The 13,063-nt window shown below is 45.7% G+C and overlaps 1 pseudogene; it reads left to right on the forward strand.

Moving 5' to 3' along the window:
• The first annotated feature begins 12 nt into the window (after positions 1-12).
• Positions 13-12,156, forward strand: LOC139273385 (zinc finger protein 239-like; annotated as a pseudogene).
• Positions 12,157-13,063: the final 907 nt, after the last annotated feature.

Consider the following 13,063-nt stretch of genomic DNA (forward strand, 5'->3'; position numbering starts at 1 on the left):
CTACTCAATCTCTCATAGGAGAATCTCCCCATCCCAGGAATCAGTCTGGTGAACCTTCGTTGTACTCCCTCTATAGCAAGTTTATCTTTCCTGAGGTAAGGAGACCAAACCTGTGCACAATACCCCAGGTGTGATCTCACCAGGGCCCTGTATAATTGCAGTAAGACGTCTTTAGTCTTATACTTAAATCCTCTTGTAATAAAGACCAATATACCATTTGCTTTCTTAATTGCTTGCTGTACCTGCATGTTAACTTTCAGTGATTTGTGTACAAGGACCCCCAGGTACCTCTGAACACCAACATTTCCCAATCTCTCACCATTTAAAAAAAATACTCTGCCTTTCTATTTCTACTATGTGTATAACTTAACATTTCTTCACACAATATTCCATTTGCCATGTTCCTGCCCACTCATTGAGCCTGTATATATCCCCTTGAAACATCTTTTTATCCTCCTCACAACTTACATTCCCAATTAGTTTTGTATCCTCAGCAAACTTCAATATATTACATTTGGTCCCTCGTCCAAATTATTGATATAAATTGTGAATAGCTGGGGCCCAAGCACTGATCCTCGCAGCACCCCACCAGTTACAGCCTGCCAACCTGAAAATGACCCGTTTATTCTTACTCTCTGTTTTCTGTCCGTTAACCAATTCTTAATCTTTGCTAGTAAATTACCCTAATCCCATGAGCCCTAATTTTGTTTAATAATCTTGTGTGGCACCTCATCGAATTCCTGCTGTAAATCTAAATATACCACATCCAGTGATTCCCCTTTAACTATCCTGCTAGTTCCAACCTTGTCAAGAACAATTTCCCTTTCATAAATCCATATTAATTCTTCCTAATCCTGTTATTAGTTCCGAAGTGCCCTGTTACTATGTGCTGAATAATAGATTTTAGCATTTTCCCTATTACTGATGTCAGGACTACCGGTACTGCATGGGTTTGATACAGAGTAAATCTCACTCCATCCTGTCCCAAACACTACCAGGGTTGATAGAGTAAATCTCAGTCTACAATATCCCAAACACTCCCAGGGCAGTTATACACGGGTTAGATACAGAGTAAAGCTCCCTCTGCACTGTCCCATCAAACACTCCCAGGGCAGGTACAGCACGGGGTTAGATACAGAGTAACGCTCCCTCTACACTGTCCCATCAAAGACTCCCAGGGCAGGTACTGCATTGTTTAGATACTAAGTAAAGCTCCCTCTACACTGTCCAAATAAACACTCCTAGGTCAGGGACAGCATAAGATACAGTGTAATTCTCTCTCTAACTTCACTCTACAATTGTACAGGGCCTTGGTGAGACCACACCTGGAGTACTCTGCACAGTTTTGGTCTCCTTATCGAAGGAAGGATATACTTGTCTTGCTTAGATACAGATTAAAGCTCCATTAACATTGTCCCACCAGACATTCCAAGGGCAGGAGTAGGCCACTTGGCCCCTCGAGCCATTTAATAAGATCACGGCTGATTGGATCATGTATTCAGCTCCACTTCCCTGCCCGCTCCCCATAACCCTTTATTCACTTATCGCTCAAAATTGTGTCTATCTCCGCCTTAAATTTATTCAATGACCCAGCCTCCACAGCTCTCTGGGGCAGAGAATTCCACAGATTTACAATCCTCAGCAGAAATTCCTCCTCCTCTCAGTTTTAAACGGGTGGCCTCTTATTCTGAGACTCTGTCCCCTCGTTTTGGTTTCCCCTATGAATGGAAATATCCTCTCTGCATTCACCTTGTCGAGCCCCCTCATTATCTTATCTGTTTCGATAAGATCACCTCTCATTCTTCTCTACTCCAATAGGTATAAGCCCAACCTACTCAACCTCTTTTCATAAGTCAACCACCTCATCTCCGGAATCAAGCTAGTGAACCTTCTCTGAACAGCTTCCAATACAAGTAAATCCTTCCTTAAATACAGAGACCAAAACTGTATGCAGTACTCCAGGTGTGGCCTCACCAATACCCTGTACAGTTGTAGCAGGAATTCTCTGCTTTTATACTCTATCCCCCCTTGCAATAAAGGCCAACATTCCATTTACCTTGCTGATTATTGCCGTACCTGCATACTAAGTTTGTGTTTCATGTACAAGGACCCCCAGGTCCCACTGTACTGTAGCACTTTGTAATTTTTCTCCATTTAAATTATAATTTGCTTTTCTATTTTTTCTGCCAAGGTGGATGACCTCACATTTTCCCACATTGTACACCATCTGCCAAAATTTTGGCCAGTCACTTAACCTGTCTATATCCCTTTGCAGATATTTTGTGTTCTCACAATTTGCTTTCCCACCCATCTTTGTATCATCGGCAAACTTGGCTGCATTACACTTGGTCCCTTCATCCAGGACATTACTGTAGATTGAGGACCCAGCACCAATCCCTGTGGTACTCCACTAGTCACTCTTTGCCAATAGAAAAATGACCCATTTATCCCGACTCAGATACAAAGTAAAGCTCCATCTACACTGCCCCATCAAACATTCCCAGGGCAGGTACAGCACGGGTTAGACACAGAGTAAAGCTCCCTCTACACTGTCCCATCAAACACTCCCAGGGCAGGTACAGTACAGGTTAACTACAGCGTGAAGCTCTCTCTACACTGTCCCATCAAACACTCCCAGGGCAGGTACAGTACAGGTTAACTACAGCATAAAGCTCCCTCTACACTGTCCCATCAAACACTCCCAGGGCAGGTACAGTACAGGTTAACTACAGCGTGAAGCTCTCTCTACACTGTCCCATCAAACACTCCCAGGGCAGGTACAGTACAGGTTAACTACAGCGTAAAGCTTCCTCTACACTGTCCCATCAAACACTCCCAGGGCAGGTACAGCACAGGGTAGATTATAATATAAGAAATAGGAACAGGAGTAGGCCACTTGGCCCCTCAAGACTGCTCCACCATTTAATAAGATCATAGCTGATTGATCTAGTGCTCAGCTCCACTTTCTTGCACGTTCCCCATAACACTTTATTCCTTTATCGCTCAAAACTCTGTCTATCTCTGCCTTTAATATATTCAATGGCTCAGCCTCCACAGCTCTCTGGGGCAGAAATTCCATAGATTTACAACCATCAGAGAAGAAATTCCATCTCGTCTCAGTTTTAAATGGGCGGCCTCTTATTCTGAGACTATATCCCCTAGTTTTAGTTTTCCATATGAGTGCAAATATCCTCTCTGCATTCACCTTGTCGAGCCCCCTCATTATCTTATATGTTTCGATAAGATCACCTCTCATTCTTCTCTACTACAATAGGTATAAGCCCAACCTACTCAACCTATCTTCATAAGTCAACCACCTCATCTCCGGAATCAACCTAGTGAGCCTTCTCTGAACGGCCTCCAATGCAAGTATATCATTCTTTAAATACAGAGACCAAAACTGTATGCAGTACTCTAAGTGTGGCCTCACCAATATCCTGTACAGTTGTAGCAGGACTTCCTGGCTTTTATACTCCATCCCCCTTGCAATGAAGGCTAACATTCCATTTGCCTTCCTGATTACTTGCTGTACCTGTATACTAACTTTTTGTGTTTCATGCACAATGTCCCCAAGGTGTGACTCTACTGCAGCACTTTGTAATTTTTCTCCATTTAAATTATAATTTGTTTTTCTGCCCCAGTGGATAACCTCACATTTTCCCACATTATACTCCATCTGCCAAATGTTTGCCCACTCACTTAGCCTGTCTATATCCCTTTGCAGATTTTTGTGTCCTCTTCACAATTTTCTTTCCCACCCATCTTTGTATCATCAGCAAGCTTTGCTAGATTACACTTGGTCCCTTCATCCAAGTCATTAATATAGATTGTAAATAGTTGAGGACCGAGCACCGAGGCTTCCGGCACCCCTCTAGTTACTGTTTGCCAACAGAAAAATTACCCATTTATCCCGATACAAAGTAAAGCTCCATCTACACTGTACCATCAAATACTCCAAGGGCAGATACAGCACAGGTTAGACACAGAGTATATCTCCCCCAAAGACTCCAGGGTAGGGACAGCACGGGATAATTACAGAGTAGTTTCTCCCTCTACATTATCCCAACAAACAATCCCAGGGCAGGTACAGCACAGGTTAGATACAGAGTAAAGCTCCCTCTACACTGTCCCATCAAGTATTCCCAGGGCAGGTGCAACACAGGTTAGATGCAGAGTAAAGGTCCCGCTACGCTGTCTCACCGGACATTCTCAGGGCAGGTACAGCACGGGTAACATAAAGATTAAATCACCCTCTAGCCTGTCCCAAACACTCCCAGGTTAGGTACTGCATTGGTTAGATACAGAGTTAATCTCCCTGTACGCTGTCCCATCAAACACTGCAGAACAGGTACAGTATGGGGTAAGATACAGAGTAAAGCTCCCTCTACAGTTCATTGGATATATTCAAGAGGGAGTTAGATATGGCCCTTACGGCTAAGGGGATCAAGGGGTATGGAGAGAAAGCAGAAAAGGGGTACTGAGGGAATGATCAGCCATGATCTTATTGAATGGCGGTGCAGGCTCGAAGGGCCGAATGGCCTACTCCTGTACCTATTTTCTATGTTTCTACACTGTCCCATCAAATTTCATTGAATGGGCAGCAGGCTCGGGGGTCGGGTGGCCCACTCCTGCTCCTATTTCTCATGGTCTTATGTACCCAGCATGCCTCGCGGGGAAGAATGTGCTGCACCCAGACTACAGGAGCTCAGTGCGCAGGCGCGGGCCCTGGCTGTGTTTGGAGCATGCGCGGTGCGTGTAATGGCGGAGGCGACACGTTTTGGACAAGCTCCACAGAAGTGTCCTTTTCAGTGGGACGGAGTGGAGTAATGGTCCAGCAGGGAGCCGGGGAGGCTTCATAAACAACCGGTGCCCACCGCAAGCCTGGAATAATAACCGGAATATCGGCGGTTGCAACTTCGGGGCTTTCTCCCGATCACAGGCCCAGCCTCACGGTGGCCACCTTGGTGCAGGAAGGCAGGTTGAGCGCTCTGCCATCTTGATTCAGTGATTAGCACAGCGCATGCGTGTCCATCTTGGTACTGGAACTGAACCAAGCCAGAGTCAGCACCTTCAGGGGAGGGGAACCAGTGAGTGTAGAACTGAACCCAGCCAGAGTCAGTACCTTCAGGGGAGGGGAACCAGTGAGTGTGGAACTGAACCCAGCCAGAGTCAGCACCTTCAGGGGAGGGGAATCAGTGAGTGTAGAACTGAACCCAGCCAGAGTCAGCATCTTCAGGGGAGGGGAACCAGTGAATGTAGAACTGAACCCAGCCAGAGTCAGCACCTTCAGGGGAGGGGAACCAGTGAGTGGAACTGAACCCAGCCAGAGTCAGCACCTTCAGGGGAGGGGAACCAGTGAGTACAGAACTGAACTCAAACAGAGTCAGCATCTTCAGTGGGGGAGAGGGAAACCAGTGAGTAGAACTGAATCCAGTTAGAATCAGCACTTAAGGGAAAGAGAGGGAGGGGAACATAAGAATATAATAGGAGCAGGAATAGTCCATACGGCCCCTCAAGCCTGCTCCGCCATTTAATATGATCATGGCTGATCCGATCATGGACTCGGGTCCACTTCCCTACCCAATCCCCATAACCACTTAATCCCTTATCGGTTAAGAAGCTGTCTAGCTCGGTCTTAAATTTATTCAATGACCCAGCTTCCACAGCTCTCTGAGGCAGCGAATTCCACAGATTTACAACCCTCTGAGAGAAGATATTCCTCCTCATCTCAGTTTTAATTGGGCGTCTCCTTATTCTAAATTTATGCTCCCTAGTTCTAGTCTCCCCTATCAGTGGAACATTCTCTCTGCAACGGCCTTCTCAAGCCCCCTCCTAATCTTATACGTTTCGATAAGATCACCTCTCATTCTTCTGAATTGCAATGAGTAGAGGCCCAACCTCATCAACCTTTCCTCATAAGTCAACCCCTCATCTCTGCAATGAACCTCGTGAACCTTCTCTGAACTGCCTACAAAGCAAGTATATCCTTTCGTAAATATGGAAACCAAAATCTTTACGCAGTATTCCAGGTGTGGCCTCACTAATACCCTGTATAACTGTAGCAAGACTTCCCTGCATTTATACTCAATCCCCTTTGCAATAAAGGCTAAGATTCTATTGGCGTTCCTGATCAATTGCTGTACCTGTATACTAACCTTTTGTGTTTCATGCACAAGTACCCCCAGCTCCCACTGTACTGCAGCACTTTGCAATTTTTGTCCATTCAAATAATAACTCGCTCTTTGATTTATTTCTGCCAAACCTCACACTTTCCAATATTAGACCCCATCTGCCAAATGTGTGCCCACTCACTTAGCCTGTCTGTGTCCTTTGCAGGTTTTTTGTGTCCTCCTCACACATTGATTTTCCTCCCATCTTTGCATCGTCGACAAACTTGGCTACGTTACACTCAGTCCCTTCTTCCAAGTCGTTAATATAGATTGTAAATAGTTGGGGTCCCAGCACTGATCCCTGCGGCACCCCACTAGTTACTGATTGCCAACCCGAGAATGAACCATTTATCCCGACTTTCTGTTTTCTGTTAGTTAGGCAATCCTCTATCCATACTAATATATTACCCCCCAATCTGATGATATTTTATCTTGTGTGGTAACCTTTTATGTGACACCTTGTCAATGCCTTCTGGAAGTCCAAATACACCACATACACTGGTTCCCTTTTATCCACCCTGTTCGTTACATCCTCAAAGAGTTCCAGCAAATTTGTCAAACATGACTTTCCCTTCATAAATCGATGGTGACCCTGCCTGACCAAATTATGCTTTTCCAAATGTCCTGCTACTCCTTCTTTAATAATGGACTCAAACATCTTCCCAACCACAGATGTTAGGCTAACTGGTCTATAGTTTCCTGCTTTTTGTCTGCCTCCTTTTTTAAATAAAGGCATTACATTTGCAGTTTTCCAATCTGCTGGGACCTCCCCAGAATCCAGGGAATTTTGGTAAATTACAGCCAATGCTAATTCCCCGGTCTCATCCTCCTAGATTTCATAGAGTGCATAAGGGACGGGTTCCTTGAGCAGTATGTAACTGAACCAAACAGTGGGCAGACTATTTTGGATCTGGTCCTGTGTAATGAGACAGGGTTAATAAACAATCTCCCAGTAAAGGATCCCCTTGGAATGAAAGCCCATAGCATGGTTGAATTTCAAATTCAGATGGAGGGTGAGAAAGTTGGAATTCAACCAGTGTACTCAGCTGAAATAAAGGAGACTTCAAAGGAATGAGGGATGAGTTGGCTGAAGTGGACTGGAAAAATAGATCAAAGTGTAGGATGGTTGATGAACATAAAAGATTCTGACGGGACTGGACAGGTTAGATGCGGGAAGAATGTTCCCGATGTTGGGGAAGTCCAGAACCAGGGGACATAGTCTTAGGATAAGGGGTAGGCCATTTAGGACCGAGATGAGGAGAAACTTCTTCACTCAGAGAGTTGTTAACCTGTGGAATTCCCTGCCGCAGAGAGTTGTTGATGCCAGTTCACTGGATATATTCAAGAGGGAGTTAGATATGGCTCTTACGGTTAAGGGGATCAAGGGGTATGGAGAGAAAGCAGGAAAGGGGTACTGAAGGAATGATCAGCCATGATCTTATTGAATGGTGGTGCAGGCTCGAAGGGCCGAATGGCCTACTCCTGCACCTATTTTCTATGTTTCTATGTGTACATTTAAGGAGATATTTCACAACTCTCAAGAAAAATATATTCCAGTGAGGAGGAAAGGTCATAAGAGAAAAGATAACCATCCGTGGCTAACAAAGAAATAAAGGACAGTATCCAATTAAAAACAAGGACATACAATGTGGGCAAAACCAGTAGGAGGACAGAAGTTTGGGAAGCATTTAAAAGCTAACAAAGAATAAATAAAAAAATGATTAAGAAAGGGAAGATAGACTATGAAAGGAAACTAACATGAAAATAGAAACAGATAGCAAGAGTTTCTATCGGTATATAAAAAGGAAAAGATTGACGAGAGTAAATGTTGGTCCCTCAGAGGACGAGACCGGGGAGTTAGTAATGGGGAACATGGAGATGGCAGAAACTCTGAACAAACATTTTGTATCAGTCTTTACGGTAGAGGACACTAATAATATTCCAACAGTGGATAGTCAAGGGGCTACGGGGAGAAAGGAACTTATCACAATCACAAAGGAGGTGGTACTCAGTAAGATAATGGGACTAAAGGCGATTAAATCCCCTAGAACTGATGGCTTGCATCCTAGGGTCTTAAGAGAAGTAGCGGCAGGGATAGTGGATGCATTGGTTGTAATTTACCAAAATTCCCTGGATTCTGGAGAGGTTCCAACAGATTGGAAAACTGCCAATGTAACGCCACTATTTAAAAAAAGGAGGCAGACAAAAAGCAGTAAACTATAGACCAGTTAGCCTAACATCTGTGGTTGGGAAAATGTTGGGGTCCATTATTAAAGAAGTAGTAGCAGGAAATTTGGAAAAGAAAAATTCGGTCAGGCAGAATCAGCATGGATTTATGAACGGGAGGTCATGTTTGACAAATTTGCTGGAATTCTTTGAGGATGTAACGAACAGGGTGGATAAAGGAACCAGTGGATGTGGGGTATTTGGACTTCCAGAAGGCATTTGACAACATACCACATAAACGGTTACTGCATAAGATAAAAGTTCACAGTGTTGGGGGATTGCAAAGTGCTGCAGTACAGCGGGACCTGGGGGTACGTGTGCATGAAACACAAAAGGTTAGTATGCAGATACAGCAAGTGATCAGGAAAGCCAATGGAATCTTGGCCTTTATTGCAAAGGGGATGGAGTATAAAAGGGAAGTCTTGCTACAGTTGTACAGGGTATTGGTGAGGCCACACCTGGAATACTGCGTGCAGTTTTGGTTTCCATATTTACGAAAGGATATACTTGCTTTGGAGGCAGTTCAGAGAAGGTTCACTAGGTTGATTCCGGGGATGAGGGGGTTGACTTATGAGGAAAGGTTGAGTAGGTTGGGCCCCTACTCATTGGAATTCAGAAGAATGAGAGGTGATCTTATCGAAAAGTATAAGATTATGAGGGGGCTTGACAAGGTGGATGCAGAGAGGATCCACTGATAGGGAAGACTAGAACTAGGGGGCATAATATTAGACTAAGGGGCCACCCATTTAAAACTGAGATGAGGAGACATTTTTTCTCTGAGGATTGTTGATCTGTGGAATTCGCTGCCTCAGAGAGCTGTGGAAGCTGGGACATTGAAAAAATTCAAGACAGAAATAGACAGTTTATTAAATGATAAGGGAATAAGGGGTTATGGAGAGGGGCAGGAAAGTGGACCTGAGTCCACAATCGAATCAGCCATGATTGTAATCAATAGTGGAGCAGGCTCAAGGGGCCGTATGGCCTACTCCTGCTCCTATTTCTTATGTTCCTACGTACTAGCATACCCCCCGCCCCCTCCCCACGGCGAGGATATTGGTTCCGGCGCTGTTGAGGTGCAAGCCGTCTGGTCTGTACAGGTCCCACCTCCACCAGAAGCGATCGCAATGCCTCAGGAAACTAAAGCCCTCCTGCATACACCATCTCTCCAGTCATGCATTTATCTGCTCGAGCCTCCTATTTCTGTACGCACTAGCTCGTGGCACCGGGAGTAGTCCGGAGATTACTACCTCTGAAGTCCTGCTCCTAGCTCCCTAAACTGTGCCTACAGGACCTCATCCCTCTTTCTACCTATGTCATTGGTCCCGATATGGACCACAACCTCTGGCTGTTCACCCTCTTCCCCCCAGAATGCCCTGCAGCCGCTCGGTGACATCCTGGACCTGGTACCTACGAGGCAACATACCATCCTGGAGTCATGTCTGAGGCCGTAGAAACACCAGTCTGCTCCCCTGACTATTGTAACCCCTACCACTATAGATCTTCCATTCTTCTTCCTCCCCCCTGTGCAGCTGAGCCACCCGTGGTGCCGTGGATTTGGCTTTGGCTGCACTCCCCAGAGCCACCATCGCCCTCACTGGTACTCAGAACAGAGTACCGGTTGGAGAGCGAGATGGACTCGGGACTCCTGCACTACCTGCCTGGTCCTCCTCTTCTGTCCGGTGCTCACCCACTCCCTCTCTGCCTGCACACTCTAAAGCTGCGGGGTGACCACCTCTAGAAATGTGCTATCCACAAGCTCTCAGTCTCACGGACACACCGCAGTGATTCCAGACGCTGCTCAAGCTCCTAAACACACAGCTCGACTTGGTGCAGCTGAAGACACCTCCTGCACATGTGGGCATCCAGGATTTGCCACAGGATGCGCAAACCATGGGACTGAGCTATCCTGCCATCCCCCTTGTTACACTCGGAACTATCAAGTAGAATTAAACTCTAAACCTTAGAAAAACACACCCAACAACTACTTAGCAATCAGCTGATTTAACTGACCTTTATTTAAAGACTAAGTACTAACTGAACTAGAAAAAAAAAACCTTCAGGGGAGGAGAGGGAGGGGAACCAGTGAGTGTAGAACTGACCCCAGCCAGAGTCAGTACCTTCAGGGGAGGGGAACCAGTGAGTGCAGAACTGACCCCAGCCAGAGACAGTACCTTCAGGGGAGGGGAACCAGTGAGTGCAGAACTGACCCCAGCCAGAGACAGCACCATCAGGGAAGAAGAGGGAGGGGAGCCAGTGAGTGTAGAACTGAAACCAGCCAGAATTGGTGGTGATAACTGGGAGTGTTGGAGAAACAGTCTAGAAATGTGTGTTGATTTGGATTTCAGCACAGCAGGAGGGACAATGTGTGGGACAGGAATTTACAGCTTTGGAAGAACAAGAGGGGAAAGAATGTTCCATGGAAATGAGATGTGTCTATCCTGAATTTCTGTCTTGTACTGACAGTGATGAGTTTTGTTATCTCCTTTTACAGCGTATTAGAAGGGGAGATTTTCAGGCAGGAAACACAAAGCAAACAACACTTTAAGATCTGACGGAGTCAATCGATTCTTCAGGACGTGAATATCATCGGCCTTTGAAAGTGGAAGGAGAAATGTTTGCCTGTTCTGTCTGTGGGAAAAGATTTCAAACATCAGTGTGACTGGAAAAGTACCGAGAGACACACACACCCGAGTGAGTGTTCCAGTGCACTAACTGCGGAAAGAGCTTTAACCAGTTACACAGCCTGAATAAATATCGCACCATTCACAGTGGGGAGAAACTGTAAATGTGTTCTGTGTGTGGGAGAGGCTTCAACTGATCGTCCAACCATGGAGAGTCACAAGGATACCCCCACCACGGAGAAACCGTGGGAATGTGGTGACTGTGGGAAGGGATTTAGATCACCATCTCAGCTGGAAATTCATCGACGCAGTCATACTGGGGAGAGGCCATTCACCTGTTCTGAGTGTGGGAAGGGATACGCTCATTCATCCACCCTGCTGATACACCAGTGAGTTCACACTGGGGAGAGGCCGTTCAGCTGCTCTGAGTGTGGGAAGGAATACACTCATTCATCCACCCTGCTGACACACCAGCGAGTTCACACTGGGGAGAGGCCGTTCACATGCCCCGTGTGTGGGGAGAGATTCGCTCGGTCATCCAACCTTGTAGCTCACCAGCGAATTCACACCGTGGAGAGGCCGTTCACCTGCTCTGAGTGTGGGAAGGGATTCACTCAGTCATCCCACCTGCTGAAACACCAGCGAGTTCACACTGGGGCGAGACCGTTCACCTGCTCTGAGTGTGGGAAGAGATTCACTCGATCATCCCACCTGCTGAGACACCAGCGAGTTCACACTGGGGAGAGACCGTTCACCTGCTCTGAGTGTGGGAAGGGATTCACTCGATCATCCCACCTGCTGACACACCAGCGAGTTCACAAGTTATTGCTGCTGTTAATCACATCCCGACTGAACCATGTGCATTCTGACAGTTGGAGTTTGTTTCTGCTGATGTTAATAACCCTATAACGGGGCTGGACTTTAATATTCTGGATATATTGCTGGTTGTGTTCTCGGGGCTGCTGTGTCCATTTATGAAACGCTGTGTGTTATCTTTTCCCTTAAGTCAGCGACTCTCAACAGAAATTCAGTTTGGAATAAAATTATGAACTTTTACTTTAATTCTAAATTGATCTTTGGTACAAAATCTACAATAGTGTGTGAAAGTTTCTACTGAATAAAATCTCCAATTAGAAAGAGCTTGCTAACAATTCTTACTGACTTGCACATTACACACAGTGGCCCCTCCATTATCCACCAGAAAGAAGGGGAATGGGAATTGGCGGGAAATCAGTGTCCCCAAATGTTGCCCCTCCCGTCTGGTGTAGCAATACCCTCGGCATGGGAATGGAGACAAGTCCAGACCAAAGCTGTACGCAGTACTCCAGGTGTGGTCTTACCAACGCCCTGTCCAGTTGTAGCAGGACTTCCCTACTTTTATACTCCATCCCCCTTGCAATAAAGGCCAGCATTCCATTTACCTTCCTGGTTTCTTGCTGTATCTGCATACTAACTTTTTGAGTTTCATGTACAAGAACCCCCAGATCCTTCTGTACTACAGCATTTTGTAATTGTCACATATAAATAATTTACTTTTTTATTTTTCCTACCAAAGTGGATAACCTGACATGTTACCACATTATAGTCCATCTGCCAGATTTCTGCCATCTCATTGAGCCTATCTATATCCCTTTGTAGATTATTTGCGTCCTCCTTACAACTTGCTTTCCCACCATCTTTGTAGCATCAGCAAATTTGGTCGCGATACACTCGGCCCCTTCATCCAAGTCATTAATATAAATTGTAAATAGTTGAGTCCCCAGCACTGATCCCTGCGGCACGCCACGAGTTACTGATTGCCAACCAGAGAATGACCCATTTATCCCGACTCTCTGTTCTCTGTCAGCCAATCCTCTTTCAATGCTGATATATTACCTCCAACCCTGTGAACTTTTACCTTATGCAGTAACCTTTAATGTGGCACCTTGTCAAATGCCTTCTGGAAGTCCAAATGCACCTGATCCACTGGTTCCCCTTTATCCACCCTGTTCGTTGCATCCTCAAAGAATTCCAGCAAATTTGTCAAGCATGTCTTCCCCTTCATAA

This window comes from Pristiophorus japonicus, chromosome 9 (genome assembly GCF_044704955.1).
Source record: "Pristiophorus japonicus isolate sPriJap1 chromosome 9, sPriJap1.hap1, whole genome shotgun sequence".
Taxonomy (NCBI): Eukaryota; Metazoa; Chordata; class Chondrichthyes; family Pristiophoridae; genus Pristiophorus; species Pristiophorus japonicus.